The sequence below is a fragment of the Bidens hawaiensis genome, unplaced genomic scaffold (genome assembly GCF_021521415.1).
Source record: "Bidens hawaiensis isolate Kalapana, Puna unplaced genomic scaffold, B.hawaiensis_p1.1 tig00024843_1, whole genome shotgun sequence".
Classification (NCBI taxonomy): domain Eukaryota; kingdom Viridiplantae; phylum Streptophyta; class Magnoliopsida; order Asterales; family Asteraceae; genus Bidens; species Bidens hawaiensis.
Window position 1 is genome coordinate 290,060 of NW_027493941.1, and position 15,659 is coordinate 305,718.

Here is a 15,659-nt window from a genome sequence, read left to right on the forward strand (position 1 = left end):
GTCCAAATGTTTAAAACCATCAATACTTTACCCTTTTCTTTTTTAATTAAAAAGCTTGCAAGACTTATTTTAACTAAATAAAATACTTGACTAATGACTGCATGAGCGGATTATAAAGGCCTCAGAGGATGTCCGGGCAACCCCTCAGCTTTCTTGATAAATTGCAACTTTTTTTTGTCGGTTTTATGTCATATAACCATGAGCAAATATTAGCATATCTATGTTATAACAAATTTTTGAGATACCCCTTAATTTTTCTTATAGACTCGCTACCGAATGATATAACCTGTACTAACCGGTCTGAGGGTTATCATAAAGTTCACTTCTATATTTCCTACAACTAGAAGATCCGGTGTATGTTTCTGACTAAAAAAATTGGCGTCAAATATATATTAAAAAATACGGAGTAACAAATTTTTGTGACTGGGACAACAAACTCGATTGTTTTGCCTCTTAAGTATATATATCTTGTAAGTATGAACTATCATTTCATAAGTCTCATTCATCGTCGATTCATATTGTTTCAGTAGTGTAAATTAATAGGGTAAACAATTTTGTTTTGACAAAATGATGTTGAATAAACAAACTATTTGTTTTTACATAAAATGTGGCTAAAGATGTATGTTTTTGTTTGTTCTAAAATAACCATACTCTTACATCAAATGCAGTTAAGTTTCTAAATACGGATAACTTCTTATGTTTAAATAACAAACACACCATTTTGATACTTTATTAACATCACAAAGCATATATGTACCCCAAACGTACTGTGTTTGATGTGAAAGTATGATGACTTAGAAGATATAGAAATTTAATCTTGTTTGTTTTATGTGAAAGTATATATACGTAAAACTATCTTAGGAAATATATAATTATGATATTTAATTCAAATAATTTATTATTATGTAAATGTTTGTAGGCTAGTGTTACCAATAAGGTGTGACGAAAAGTGTCTCACCTTATGAGACTCATGATTTTATAGTGGACAAATTTATAAATATATTATATAATTGGTGGATGTATGAATATAACCGAACTTTTGATTAACTGGAGAATGATAGCCAATCGGTTTTAAATCGGTTATGGTTACTGATGTACGGTTCAATATGTGTCAATTAACTATGAACTAGGTTTGGTCTTGAACTGTTTGAGTCTGACCGAAATAACCAAAATAATGTAGTTGGGTCCGAAAGTTTGAGCCTGAAATTATTTTAACTACTAAATCAATTGTTATACAATCACGCTTGTATAATTTAGTTTCACCATTTGACATTTGTATCATTCGGTACGTAATACGTATTGGGTTCGGGTCGGTTTTGTCAGTTATGGAAACATCGATAACCAAAACCGACCCATCGTTTTTTTATTAGGTTCACTTGCATGTATCGGTTATTCTTTTCATTGATTAGTTCAGTTATGGATGGTTTCAAATATATTTTTTTACCAAAAAACTGAAAAAGAAGTATACAACGAACATATATATGGCAACGTGTAGTGTTTGCTGATGAGTGATGAATAAAAGACAAATGAACGTTTAGTAGAAAATAAAATATGAAATAAAAACATAGGTAACACATAAAAGAAGGGCCTGAATGAGAAAGGTCTAAATCATGATATTGATGGGCATACATATTCATGTAACCATTATTAATATAAAGGGTGGTATCCGAATGAAGTGAACTCCAAATCAGAAAAGCACCAACATTGCTAGCTTTGGGGAGCAACTTAACACCATATATTACTAGTGGCCCCTTTCTTCTCTTTCATCCCAAAAATGTTCTCTTTATATCCTTTCAAAAGCATGTTGCCATCCCTACCCTCTTCTTTTTTGTCTTTTAAGAGTAAGATAATCGACGGTATTAGTTAAATCGTACTCTTTATAATGGTTAGTGACGACTTAGTCTTTAGTTTGGGCTCAACGTCTGAGCTAATGAGCTCGGACAGATTTGAGTCTCTAGTCCAACCTATATCCTCTCATTTTATGAAGTCATGATTCCAGTTTATAACAGGAGCATTACATATAGCTAGATTAATCTAACTCGGTATTCGATTATATAGCTTTATAACGCCATCCATAATGGAGGGTTGGGTCATGGATGATGACGTGCGTGAGTCTAGGGTTGTTAAATGTGTCGTGTTTGAGGGTTGGCAGATTAAACCCAAACATGCATCTGTATTCGTAGGTTGACATGATCGAACACGACTTGATTAACCCATTTAAGTTGTTTTTTAATGAATATTAATACTTTAAACTTAATAATTTCTAAACTTACATATTGTTTTTTCAAGCATTTATGCTTAAACTATATCATTTATTTTTAAGCTAGTAAAACTTGAGATAAAAATGCCCAAATAATTTTAAGTTATTACATAAATTGCGCTTTAAATAAATAAATTGGTTAAGCAAACCAAAGCTATTAATTAGCTGGATTAACACGAACAAGTCCATTTAGCTAAACGTGTTTACAGGTTTGACCAAAAAATGACCACAACTCCTTTAGACTAACCTCTCAATTTCATATAATATATAATATATGTATCATCACTTATATTTATATATACCCTTAAAGGTGGCAATGTTGCCATCTTCCATGAGTTCCTTTGTGGGTTTGTATACACACAAGGATGAATTGATGGCCCATAAGTTATATAATAACTTAATATAGCATCAACTTCATGATATTTTTATAATGCTCTATAATGTTATATGACTCGACAGCAACAAATCTGGCCAACCCCACTTTAACCATTTGATACAAACATGATCATCAGTAAATATGCCCGCTTTGACTGGGCGACACCATTTAGTAATTTATACTTTTATTTTATGTTTTTGTATTAGTCATGTCAACTCACTCGATATTTTGCTGATACGTGTCTTACTAAATCTAGAACCACAATAGAACATGTTTCTTTTAATTAAAATACATAGGACAACCTAATTGTTTAACTAATATACTGTTTGTTTATAGAATACTTGTTGTAAGTACGTATCTGTTGATAATAGTTATAACGAATTGAAGCAAATTTGGTTATAACCTTACCCATCAAGAGGATGGTTCAAATAATAAATAATTGTATTGTGAGAAGTGTGAGAATACATTAAAATAAAACACACCACTTAAATAAAACACATACCATACAATTTTCAAAAACTACTAATCTCAGACACTATATTTATTTCTATGTTTCTTACAAAACTATTGTTTTTACACTAACCATGTAAGATTAAATATATAATTATATATATGACCATTATAATCATTTATATTATAATAGATCAAAATATTAACTATACCTTATTATATATTAGTTTGGTAATTGTTGATGGGCCATATTACCTATAATTAACTAATAAAGGGTTTCCCCTTGGTGTATATATATAGAGATAAATATTAACATCATAACCTAATCATATACACATAACAATTTGTGTGTCTCCTCTCTCTTCTAAACTGGGTTCTTTCAAGAACCCTAACCATCCTTAACGATACATCCTAAAGGGGAACTCGATCAAGATGACAAGCATGTCGACTACATCATACCCTGCTGCGGTTACTACTCTTCATGCTGTAACAGGATCATAGGTTTAATATTTATCGGGTTTTATATTACTTACATGAAGAACTGATGAACATGTGGTATTAGAGTGATGTTGATTAATCGGTTCATCATGTTTTTCCTAAATCTGAAACTTAAAAAAAAACAAAAAACATGAAATCTTTGTTGAAGCTGTTTACGTTATTAATTTATTCCCTTTGTTTGTCATTATTGATTAAGATAAAAAAAATTCTTATTTTAGGTATTATACTTTATCGAAAATTGATGAAAAAAAAAATTACATGCTTCAGTTTTGGCCAAATTATTAATGATAATCATATAAGATTATTTAAAATCACTGTTACACAAAATAAATATGCTCGGGTTATTCACTGTTACATGTAATATAATATAATATTGGCCACTGTTACAAAGATTATTTAAAATCACTGTTACATGCTAGACTCGGGTTATTCAAGGATTTTTTTATGTTCATTGTGTTCATCGCAATTTTAGAAAAATCATAAATATTTTGGTTTAGAATCCGGATTGTGATGTGTTTTTTTTTCTTTCTAATTTTGACTAAACTTTATTTCCAAGTTATTTCGAAATCTGAATAATTAATAAAAGAGTATTTTCGAAAATAACTAAATCTTGGATATAAATATACAATCCCTTAAAATTCGAACCAAAACTTATCATTAATGGCTTAAAACAGATTATGGGTTCTAAGAGTTTATGGGCTTGGATCATAACCCATAAACCCGAAAAGTCACTAATACGAGAATCAACATTTTCCCGGAAACTCGCTAAAAGCCGGAAACTGACGATTTACGGGAACCTAAAATTCTCGAGAACTAAGGTTTTACCGGAAACTTAAAAATCCTTACCCCTAAACATTTTTTTTGCTATTAACTAATTAAATGTTTTGTAAAAACTTAAATGTTATAAAACTTTACAAAACATAAAAAGGCTTAACTTGAATGAATTTTTTGATGTATCACTTCTGCCCAAAAGTGATGTGTTACATCTATCCTATCGTTCAAGTCTAATTAAAGTTTTTGTTAGTTTTGCCTAACATGATCAAAATGTCTCACTTCTACCCAAAGGTGATGTGCTACATTTTAATCTAGCAAAACTAGCCCGTGCATAATTAAAATAATTGTCTCACTTCTGCCCAAATGTGATGTGTTACAATTGTTTTGCACATATACTTAAATAAATTTTAATTCTGTCCAAAGGTGATTTATTTTTTATTTAAGTAGAAATTTTAATTATTGTCTATTAGTTTGATGTTAGTAATAGACATATCACATCTTCAATAAAATATAATGATCATCACATTAATGATCTTTCATTAATCTAATGATCATAAACTTTAATCTATCTTACTTTAATATCTCATAGCATAATTCACTATAATTTTCTTCTATAAAGAATTATCTCATTCAAATCATTCACTCTAATGTTAAAGCATAATATAAGTTTTACATCATAAAGAGTTTCAATAATATTTTGCTCTTCTCAGTTTTAATTATCCCTAAAGACATGATATGACTACCCTACTGTTTTTTCTAATAACAATCATTCCATTAAAAAACTGGAACATAACAAATAGAATGAGTCAATCATAATGTCTCTTACGATAATGATAAACAAAAACTTATATAAATAAATGTTATCATTAGAGTTATTCTAGATTTAGTTTTTCCTAAGACTAATTAAAATAACTCCTAAAATTCATGCACTCCTTAAAAGTTTTAACTGTAAGGTTAAGTGGTATTACTGAATACATCATAATGTACAATACGTGACCCATAAAATTAAGGGCTCACATATGAAAATAAGTACAATATTCTAGTATATTACATTCTAAAATTTTCAATAGTATAATTTGGTGTCTTAAAAATCAACTATAACACTCAGAAGTACCAAAGGAAAATGAGTTTGTTGATCAGCAACATATGTACAAGAAAAGAAATGTTTGGTACTGGAAATAAGATGTTATTCAACTCACTACCACTAAAACCTAAAAGAGGATAATTATAAGGTTCATAGACAAAATACAAGTATTACTTCCAGCTCTAAGTTCTCTAAGGAGAAGTCTCATTGCAAAATATGTCACTTGATTAGGCATAAGCAACAAGACTATCCATAATTCAAAAGAACAAATGGCTAAAATTGATAGTTGTATATTAATGATATTTAAGTCTGTTAATCCTAATATTCCCATTAACACATGATTGGTTGAGTCTAGTTCTATATGTTTACCCAAAATCAACAAATAACTAACATGAGTGTTAGTGACAAATTTAAATGTTAAGGTTATTAGAACCATGATAAACGGTCTTTTAATTACACTTTATGATACCTTAAATATTCTGATGATTAATCAGAATTTAGTATCAATACTTAAGTTACATTATGACAGTTATAAGGTTTGCATAGCCAACATAAAGTCACTCTTACCTTAAACTCTTATATTATTTGTTATCAATATCTGGATTGAAACATTTATAAAATAGAACTAGATGATAATGTATACTTTCACAACTTTTGTTATAATGCAAATAAAAATTTAACAAAAGACAAATGAGACATATAAAATTCATCCATTAAAACCAAATTTCATGAAAAATCATGACATGGTTAATGAGGGTGATTTTTCATATCATTCTCAGTGATTTTAAATCATATGTTGGATGCCCTAAACATTACTTGGCTTAGGAATAAGTACGGGTCCATCATAAGTTATATTTCACAGACATTCGTGGAACTTATTCAAAGCGGAATACTCAGAATAATTATTTTATCATTTAAAAACTATTTACTTGTATCTAATCTCACTTCTATGGTCCATGGTTTTAAAGAGATCCATTTATATATACATAATACGATTTCTTCTAAATATGTCCATAAATTTATTATGACATCTGGACGTTAATGGAATCAAATCAAGTCTAACATATATATGAGAAATTCCTACATCACATACATCATTAAAACTCCTTATGTAGTTTTTCTAGAGATATTAAAGATTAGTGGGAGCCTTAAGTGTCTCAATCATAACTTACAAGATTTGCAAGAGGTGGGGGAGTGAAAACTTTATATTATCTCAATTACACCTCTTGTACAAGACATTGCTCCATCACAACACTATTCTATCAAAACTTATCTCTTTAGAATTTACAATCTCTTACAAAAGTTTCATTGTTGCTTAAACTGGGCAAATTCAGATTTCTTACTAAATTAATCCTCAACAAGAGAAACTCCAACAACTTATATTATTAACTTGTTTCTTTGTTAGAATTGATTGGTCTATAAATATTGACCCTAAGCATGCTAATTTCCTAAAAGTTTCTAAGGACAGTGGGAGCAGTAAAAGTCCTTATAATGACTTGGCAAAAGTATAAGAGGCAAGGGGAAGAGAGTTATTAAATTTTACTCCAAATTTAACTCCAATTACACCTCTTGTACACCATACTGTACCAACTCTTACACACTTTGAATCCTGAAAATGATAGCAACCTTACCAAGAGCTAATCCTTAAAACCGAGACTTTTAAAATTACCCGATAATCAACTCTGGAGGCCACTTGGGTTTTAAAAACGTACTAAAATTGATGATTATGTAACCTCCCTAACTAAAGTTGAAATGGATGTTGGAAAGTTTAATGATCCTACCCCTTATAATTAAACCATTAGCATCAATCATAATTGACTCCATAAGTCAGGATAACGTTTTGAGATTTGGTTGAATCATCTAAGAGTGTTCATAACTAAACTAAATTCCAATACAAAACTTTAAGACAGTAAGAAGCACGGTTGATTGTTAAAGGTTATATTCAAGGATAAACCAATTATCAAAGAATCTTCTTACCTATACTACAAAATATTTCTTTAAGGATCATCATTGTTCTAGTAGCTTATAATAGTTAAGAGCTACATTAGATGAACATTAAAATAACTTTCCCTAGCAATCGGCTTACATATTTATATGTTCATAAAACAACTTAAAAGTTTTAAACTGAAGGTCAAAGAACATTTAGTCTGTAAGTCATTAAAATCTATATATGGGTTAATGCAAACATCAAAATGTGATGAAATCTTTATACAATTATTTTCATAAAAAACCAAGTGGATTAATGTACCTACCTAAAGATGAGTGGGAGCAACTAAAAACAAACTTATCCTTATATAGATGACATTCTTCTGACAAGTATATGTTACATAAGTCAAAGCATTGTTCACACACTTTGATATGAAATATCTCAAAGATATCCTTTACATAATAGATATCATAACATTCTGAGATAGACCCAAAGGGACATTAGTTTTGTTCTATAAGTTTTATCTTAAATGTCCTTACACATGTAACAAACAATATTGCTCTATTTAGAGGATAATAGGATCATTGAGATTATTACCTTATGCTTCATTAAGTAGAAGCCTTATGTAGGTTCAAGTCTATACTCGTTCAGATATTACTCAAAATTGTATCATACTATATATGCCTAGATTAATGTGAAACATCTAAAAGAGTATTAAAATATCTTTAAAAGAAACAAAAGACTATAATTTAAAAGAAGAAGTGAGAATTCAAACCGGTATATTACTCTAAAATTTGTCATATTCAGAGATAAGAAAATGTAATTTTCGGGATATATTCTTATGTCAGTAGATAAATCTATCTCATGGAGGAGTCATAATGAACTGATAACAACAACCTAAGTCATAACAACATAATATGTTGATTAATTACAACGTTATTGCCAATAAATATTGTTGAATATTTATTAGTGGACTCATAAGTTTTATTAAACTCCAAATAACTTATATATTGAAGACTAATTGTGATAACGTCAGTTACCATGTTTTCTCAAACAGTAACAGTTTGATAGGTGCTACATTAAATTTTGATATGAAATTAATTATTTGTTTATGAACGAATTGAGAAATCTAAAATTTCATATCGAATACATTCATGATATGCTTAAGGATCCTATAACTAAAGGTCTATTACCCATAAGTATTATGAAAGAGCTTATAATCATGAGGGGTTTATTGATGACCACGTACAACTGCATATCGTAGTATGAATGATTAACTATTAAATTTCCTCATTAGTTTTGAATTTGTACGTCTCTTAATATGTTTAGCATGCATAATGACATATAGACAAATTAAATATACAAATCAAACGTTCTGAAGGGCTTACTTGAAAATTTTGATCATAACTACTTAGGTTTTAAATAAGGACTGCAGTATGATTAATTGGGGTCTTGAGCTGATGTTCAATACAATGACTGTATTTCTCTGCTCCAGTTTGAGTTTAAAACTAAAATGAGTGTTAACTCATGATCAGGCTTATCTAATACTCATAATAAATGATTACTCGGTCAAGTGGGAGAATGTAAGATTAAATATATAATTATATATATATATATATATATATATATATATATATATATATATTTATATATGGCCATTATAATCATTTATATTATAATAAATCAAAATATTAACTATACCTTATTATATATTAGTTTGGTAATTGTTGATGGGTCATATTACCTATAATTAACTAATAAAGGGTTTCCCCTTGGGTGTATATATAGAGAGATAAATATTAACATCATAACCTAATCATATACACATAACAATTTGTGTGCTCCTCTCTCTTCTAAACTGGGTTCCTCTCAAGAACCTTAACCATCCTTAACGATACATCCTAAAGGGGAACTCGATCAAGATGACAAGCATGTTGACTACATCATACCCTGCTGCGGTTACTACTCTTCATGCTGTAACAGGTTCATAGGTTTAATATTTATCATGTTTTATATTACTTACATGAAGAACTGATCAACAAACCATACTTTATATGTATAATATATTAAAAAGATAAACTACTATCATTAATATGTAGTATAGGTAAAAATGTTTTGATAAATAGGTTTAGAAGCATTATATATTATGGGAAAAGTTAACGTACAAATTGTTTTGGACAAAAATCAGCTAAGGATCAAGTATCCAAATCTGTTATGTGAGGTAAGGTGCCAATTCAATAATAACAAGTGTATAAGCGTGATATCGGTGAACACAATGGTTTGATCACGAGGGAAAAAGACCTTAACCAAGATAGTCTTACTTCGGTCAAAACTTATCAAGGCAATCGTTGGTAAAATAGCTCCGGTCAATGATTAATAAGATAATCTTTGGTCGAGTAGTGGGTATAAGCGGTCTTCTTTCATTATCCAACTCGAATTTTTCTGCGGGACAAGAAGTTTGAATCATGCCGTAATTTCTTGAGACGAAGTTGATCACGTGAGCGTCTGGTGGTGGTGGTGTTACTTTTTGTGGAAGATCTTCAGGATCCTGGATCTTGGATCTCTTCCTTCCCAAGAGTTCTTTGAAGTGACCCTTGCTCAGGAGATATCCAATTTCCCTCCTCAAGCCAATGCACTCGTCCGTCATGTGGCCAAAATCTTCGTGAAAGGCACACCACTTAGATTTGTAATTGAAGGCGGTAGTCCTCCCGTTCTTCCCTCCTCAAGCCAATGCACTCGTCCGTCATGTGGCCAAAATCTTCGTGAAAGGCACACCACTTAGATTTGTCTTTGAAGGCGGTAGTCCTCTCGTTCTTCCGGGGCCACCTTGCTTTGTCCCCCAGATCCTTCATGGCACAGATTAAGCCATGAGTATCCACGGAGAAGCAATAGTCGGAAATACTTGGATAGTCCTCATCATCATCTCCTTCTTCAAATGCCCGGACGTTTTGGTTGTTGAACTTGGAGTAAGGCTTCGAGTTATTGTTCCTGAATGAGGATCCTTTATTCTTGTCGGGGGATTCTTGTTTCGCTTGCCCTCCAAGACGATCCTGGATCCTTTTATCATCTTCTAATCGGATGAATCTTAACGCCCTGTTCCTGACTTCATCTAAGGTCCTGCACGGAGTCATCACAAGATCGTCATAAAATGGGGAGCCCCTTTGAAGTCCCATCTTGAATGCTTCAACAGCCGTAGCCATATCAAGATTAGGTATTTCTAGGGCTTCCCTGCCAAACCTTGTAACAAAATCCCTTAAGGATTCATCATAAGGTTGGACAACTCTATATAAATCACTAGTTAACTTCTCAAATTTCCTACTACAAGAAAATTGGCTGTTGAACAAGTTAACTAAATGTGAAAAAGATGTAACAGAATAAGGAGGAAGACTTAGCAGTCATTTAAGTGCAGATCCTGTTAGTGTGGAACCGAAACCCTTGCATAGACAAGCTTCCTTGAGTCTTTCAGGAATTGGATTGATTTCCATCCTTTCCCTATACTGAGCCACGTGCTCTTCCGGATCAGTGGTCCCATCATACACCTTCATGTTGGGTGTTTGAAAGCGTTTTGGGATCTCTGCATCACATATTGGTGGAGCAAATCTGGACAACTTATGGCTCCCTTCTGGTATTTCAGGAATCGGACGGACCACTCCTGACACGCTGGATATCATATCCTTAAGCTTCTGAAGTTCCCTAGCCATAGCCTGATTGATACCTGTATCCTGCATAGAGCCAAGGTTAGTGTCCGAGGATATGTGATTATAGGCGTTACCTCTTGGTTGGTTGAACGTTGGCATCCCAGAAGTGTAGTTAAGATAAGAGGCATCTGCTACAGTAGCAGGTCCACTAGAGGCATTGGTCTGCATGGGGATGATGTCCCCTTCATGGACCTCTGAAGACCTTTGATGGTGAATTCCCGAGGATCCTTGATTCTACCAGAAGGATCCTGGAGGTTGGGAGCTGAAGGATCCTTGAGGATACAACCCAGAGGATCCTGGTTGAAGGATGGATGATCCTTGTTGAAGGAACGAGGATCCTTGAGTTTGTTGACCCACAGACCCCTGTTGAAGGATAGATGATCCTGGTTGAAAGAACGAGGATCCTTGAGTTTGTTGACCCACGGACTCTGGTTGAAAGATGGATGATCCTTGCTGAAGGATCAAGGATCCTTGAGTATGTTGAGCCATGGATCCTGGAGTAGTGAAATCCAGCACCCTAGGCATCAAGGGAGTCTGATCCTCCGCTGGCCTCTTTCTTTTCTTGAGATCTTCAATTTCATGTAGGATCCTCTGGTTGGTTTTGTTCTGCTGCTCCATGTATGCCTTAACCTGTGAAAACATTGCAGAAACATCATTGTTATATTTGACCACCGAAATGGCAGCAGTGGTTTTTGAGCTCTGGAGGACTAGAATTTGTGTCTTGTTTCCAGCCGCGGTGGTCCTCGGTGCTCCCGTAATAGGAGGAGGCATCGGCGGCAAAGATCTTGATGAGAGAGAAACCGAAGACGACATTGTTGATGAAGCAGAGGTTGATTGAGAGGCCATTGTTGGTGATATGGGTATGAAAAGTTGAAAATTGATAGGAAATAATCTGAATTATAGCACCAATTGCCCCACGGTGGGCGCCAAATTGTTTTGGACAAAAATCAGCTAAGGATCAGGTATCCAAATCTGTTATGTGAGGTAAGGTGCCAATTCAATAATAACAAGTGTATAAGCGTGATATCGGTGAACACAATGGTTTGATCACGAGGGAAAAAGCCCTTAACCAAGATAGTCTTACTTCGGTCAAAACTTATCAAGGCAATCGTTGGTAAAATAGCTCCGGTCAATGATTAATAAGATAATCTTTGGTCGAAGCACTTTAGTCAATGATCAACAAGGTAACCTTTGGTCGATGAGTATATGGTTATCTCGGTCTCCGGCACAAAAAACCCCCGGATGGTGAAAACTATCACCGTCAAGTTTATTAATGAACAAAACGCGATTACAAGTGTGTTGGAGAATATGATCGAGATTACAATGAAAGCTAGTGTTGAGAGAGTGTTTAGTTCTGCTCAAGTATGTGTGTAAGTACATGTATCTCCTAACTGATCATCATCTCAATATAAATCAAAGATAATAACTCAATGGAGTTATTAATAATAAATACCATTAACTATTTTTCCTAAAAATCCGCCTTTATCTTGAATATACTTGTAACAGCCACTTTAACCACGTGCTCCATCACTCAGGCTGCGAAATAGGTGGTAGACCATGTCTTCTAGCCGTTACACTTATTAAATATCAGCCTTCATATAAGATATAACCGTTAATAGCAGCTAATACCGAGGATCCATGATCCTGACATAGCTCTGGAACTCTTCAGAAGGATAATTAATCCAGACACGTCAATATCTTCTTAACTGCAATTTAGTGGATGGACTGAGTCTTCTAACCGTTATACCTGCTAAATATAAGACCACACATGAGAACAACCGTTAGTAAATAATAAATACTGTGGATCCTTGATCCTGACGGGATCTAGAACACACGCTAAGGATAACTGATCCAAAACATATGCCATGATAACATATCCACAGTGTCAAATTTCTGTGCACTAACACAAATTAAATTAACGTGTTAAACGTGAAAACCAAGTAAAGTAATTATGTAACTACTCTACATGTAATTCACGTTTACATGTTCATTTAATTTGCATTTGATCCAAATCATATATATATATATTATTTACTAATGTCTAAACTTTTGTGCCACTTCTATATTTGCCTTCTAAGTCAACATTGAAAGTAAATTTATTACGTGAATAATACAAAATAAATTTTGATTATATATATATATATTGCTGTTTATTAAAGTTATTTAGAAAAGTCTCTCTTTTTTAACTTTCTACTTTTTAGAGCAAAATAAGTGAAGCTTAGCAATTTTGCATTATCAAACTTTAAGAGCTACAAAAAGCAAAGAGAACTTAAACACGTAACCTGTGAAATATTATTAGTTGTAATTTGCTTAGTTCGAACATTTATAAAATAAACAACGTGAGATTTTGAAAGAAAGAGAGTTATTTTTTACTAGTTTAGAAAATCAAATAGGAAATATGATCAGTAACATAGACAAAAGTATCTGGATAAGTGGATAACGTTTCTACTTGCTCATGTTAGACCATCCGGCGTCCATAATAACACGAAATAACGTACTATATGTGGTCTTACTTAGAGTCGACATGGAAAACGAGCTAGCCACGACCATTGCGATTTCCCAACGCAAAAGTTTGTCCATATCAACCGTGCGTTTTGCAAGGGAGAAAGTTCTTTGATAGACAATGAGAAAAATAGATAGAGATCTTAGCTAGGTCCTCTGTGAAGTCCGGTTTCTATACCATTTTTCCTTGTCTGACGTGACGATCTTGTCGACATTCATCGACTGTCTATGCTCTTATTATGCATGCCATTTATATGTAACCAGTATATTAATTTAACATCACACTTTATAGTTTATACCAATATTCCTACACTTTAAATATACCTTATTTATCCAACAAAATAGTATATATTATTAACCCTTATATAGAGTAACTTAGAGTTCAAATATATCATAGATAGGCAGCATAACTTGATTTTATTTTTAACACCAGAATAATATAAACAATGACTAGTAAAAACTACTAAAAAAATATTAGAAAGTCATGAGAAGATTTTTTTTAACCAAACTACCCAACTAATTATACCCAGACCACTTCCTTTACTTCTTTTAGACGAATTTCGGATTCAAGAAAACCCGCTAATACCAAGGATATGGATGTTTCATTGGACCATGTTGCATGTTGTGGAGGTGCCATATAGGTTATTTAAAAAAAATATGTTTTTTTCTTAATAATTTATTCTTACGATTTAGTGTTGGTATTGTTTATACGACCGAATTCATGTTAATTCGTCGCTGTAATGCGTGACCTTTTATTGTTTTTAAATTAATATGTTAAAGCATTGACATACTTATTTTTTATCGTTATTAGTTTTATTATCATAACCTGATGCCGGCCTTATTGATAAATTATAAGATAGATATCATACACTAGACCCACACATGTAAGCTTGGGTACAGGATTTACAAACTATGCTTTATTCAAATATAACAATGAAATCCTTAAATCCAAGTGGATTTAGTCTAAAAGGTGGCACAGAAAGTAGTAAGTGGACACGTGATGGACTTGGGTAGATGCGTGGAAGCACATCGACCGTTCCACTCTCCACGTGGAAATTGCATGCTTATGCAACGTCTCCTTCTATTTTACCAATTTCATGCACTCTCTTAACATGTCAATATTTCACTTTGCCACCCTCTACATTCGTCATTTTAAAATTCCGACCACTCATTTTTATGCAAAAATAATGCCTCATCATTATATTGTTTCCTTTCACACGTTATCTAATGCTATACTGTAACACTGTTTGGCCTCTACGAAACTAATGGGTGTTGTCTTAAGTCCTTAAAAATGTTAAAATGGAAAATTTGGTGTTATTTAAGCATAATAAGTTGTTATATATTAAGAAAAAATGTCTCCTTTCCATATGTGGAATTACTTAAATAAGATCATGATTTAGATAACAACAAATGAAAAACGTACAAGGCACATAATACACTTATATATTCAATCAATACATAATTATCTTTATGTATACACGAAACAGAATAAAAAAATTAGTGTGTTTTTAGTATGATATATAAGAATCTTATGTATAACAGCTAAACAAATATATGCGCATGTTTGAGTTTCTTACGGTTCTCTAATTACAAAATTGCTTACTTTAGAACCAGCAATTTCTAAAGTAAATAAAACAATTTCTGTTAAGCTAATAAAAATACCGGTATTTTATATTAGACAATTTCTGTTAAGCAATTTCTGTAATTGATACGACTGCTGAATCAAGATATGAGTACCGGTATTTTAGTAGACAAACTCGTCTTATCCAATTTCTGTTAAGCTCAAAAACTTGACATAAATAAAACAATTACATAACCATGTATATTCAAACAAACAATTGAATTTAGACATTAATCTTCATATATATTTAAATCTTTATCATCTATTTTCTATCATTTAATTTTATCTTTGTGTCCATTAATGATTCGAAACAAATTATTCCAATAATCATTGTATTATTTATTCGTTCTACTTCATACACTTCAATCGACTTTTATATATCGTATTTAATCAGATGATAAATGCATAGAATAAGATACTATAATTAAACAGATTGTTTCATAATGTTGACATAAAGCGTGACTCCTTT

The 15,659-nt window shown here is 32.1% G+C and overlaps 1 protein-coding gene across 1 annotated transcript in view; it reads left to right on the forward strand.

Annotated features, from left to right (window-relative positions):
- Positions 1–2,338, forward strand: part of LOC143570181 (ABC transporter B family member 15-like) — a 211,481-nt gene extending 209,143 nt beyond the window's left edge. The window contains exon 8 of the mRNA XM_077055904.1: positions 2,328–2,338. The gene's annotated coding sequence lies outside the window, so the exon portion shown is untranslated. The remainder of the gene's footprint in view (positions 1–2,327) is intronic.
- Positions 2,339–15,659: the final 13,321 nt, after the last annotated feature.